The following is a 2,177-nucleotide window of genomic DNA, read 5'->3' on the forward strand; positions in this document are numbered from 1 at the left end:
CCTGCTGCCAAATTCCCAAGCCCCAAGCAGAAGGCTGGGGCCAGGTCATACCCCCTCCCTCCACCCCTGCAAGTGAATGAGACCAGGCCCATGTCAGGCTGGGATGATAAGCCAGATCTGACCTGCACAAGCACTGCCCATTCATCCCACTGGTCGGAAAGGTTGAATACCACTGACTTATGCATAGTTTTAGATTCTATTTCCCTTTCTGGCATATGAACTGGCTGGAAAAAGAGGTTCCTCCTACTTTTCAGCTGAAGAAACTAGTGTTATAGTACTTGGCAATGGAGTAGAAGACTAGGGTTCTAAGTACCCTATACCCAGACTGGGGTTAGAACCTGCATCTCCTGCTAGACAGCAAAGTACCTTAGCCATAAGACCAGGCCCAGTTTGCCTCTTGAAGCTGGCCTTACCGTACTATGCATTTAATATTCATTGGATAGAAAGTATTGGAAAAGTTTCCACCTCCCCTCCAGGGGAAAAACGAAACAGGCTAGAACCTAGGGCCCCCTTGACTCAAGGGCAACAACTGTGTCACTAGGCGCGCATCTGAACATGTGCCCATCAGGAGCAAATTTGCTCCTGATGGGAGCAGTTCAGTCTAGGGCTGCTCCTGCCCTGATCTGCTGCCCTGCAGCAGCCAGGGGGCAGGCAGGGTGCACAGAAGGTGCTCCTGATCTCCATAGGGCAGGGAGAGCTGTCTCAGTTCCTGGGATGGGTCCTGATCTCCACATGGCTGGGAGGCAGCTGCACAGAAGCCAGGACAACTCTTCCCATGAGCCAGGACAGCTCTCTCCACCCTGCAGAGATTAGAACTGGTCCTGATCTCCATGTGGGTGGCAGGAAGCATCCTGCTGAGCCAGGACAGTTCTCCCCACCTCCTGTGGTCCCCTGCAGCTTAGGCTGACTGGGAGAAGTTTGCTCCCAGTCAGCATCTATACTTACAATTTGGTGCATTACTTTAAGGTGCTGATTTCTAGTACCTTTATCTGCAGGTCAGGGCAGGGACACTCCTATCCTGCTCTCCTACAATACAGCAGCCAGGGGGAGCTCTAGGCTCCCCTAGGTGCCAGCCCTGGGCTGGCAGCGGGCAACAGGGTCCGGCCTGGGTTCCTGGGAGTTGGAGAAGAAGCTGTCCCCCCTCTGGGGCAGCTGCCTCCCACTCTACATCCCTGCCCTGGACAGTTGCCTTCTACCTGACTCCCACTCTGATTTTGGAGTGGGGGTTAATATAATGTCCCCTGCCCCTGTAGCAGGCAGCTCCTGATCCCAGAGCCAGGTCCCAAGAGCTGTGCCTGCTTTGGGGGCAGGGGACATTGTCCCCTCCCAGGCTCCAAGATTGGAGCCAGCCCCAGCAGCAGGGAGATGGCTGGGGCAAAGGACAATGTCCCAGCCCTGGCTCCAAGCTCTGAACCGGGGCTGGCAGCTGGCAGCTGACAGCTGCCTGCTGTGGGGCCAGGGAACACTGTCCCAGCCCCCTCTCCAACTGGCTGATCCGAGTTGGGGCTAGGAGTCAGGAAGGTGCCTGGGGGAGAGGGCAGTTCTCCCACCCCCTACTGCCTAGCAAGCTATGTAACCATGCACTACTGTGCATTAGATAATTTACATTAAATCTACTACCTGTATTTACAGGTAATGGAAAATTGTGCATTAACCTATTTCAATGCAGAGTAACTGCTGCTCACGGTTACATAGTGAAGTTTTACTGCGCAGTAAAGAGTCTTGTGTAGACACACTCCTGAGTACTTAATCTCCTAGCCTCACATATGGCCCTTGCTTGGCCACCCAGTAGCCCTGTTTAAGAGCAGGGCTGGATACTGGGTCTGAGCAAAGGTTGGTGGGTACTGTACTTTGCTGGGAAGAAGGAAGTGTAGGTTCCATACTTCTTGGGGTGCCTAGAACTCATTCAGGTACATACACTGAAATAGGATTAACTTGTAGTAAAGCCACCCTGTAAGACAGAGGTAGGCAACATTTTTGGCTGGAGTACCAAAAAACCTACAATGTCTAGCTTGTAAGGTGATGGAGTGCTAGCATGCCAGCAAAACAAAACTGTGGTGGAAGGTACATGGTAGGATACACTGCGTATTAATATAATTAATAATCATAAATGTTGCTTTTTTCACAGTACATACCAGGTTTTCCAAAAATTCTAAACCTGGTGACGATAAATAAAA

Source organism: Crocodylus porosus, unplaced genomic scaffold (assembly GCF_001723895.1).
Source record: "Crocodylus porosus isolate Cpor-Errol unplaced genomic scaffold, CroPor_comp1, whole genome shotgun sequence".
Taxonomy (NCBI): domain Eukaryota; kingdom Metazoa; phylum Chordata; order Crocodylia; family Crocodylidae; genus Crocodylus; species Crocodylus porosus.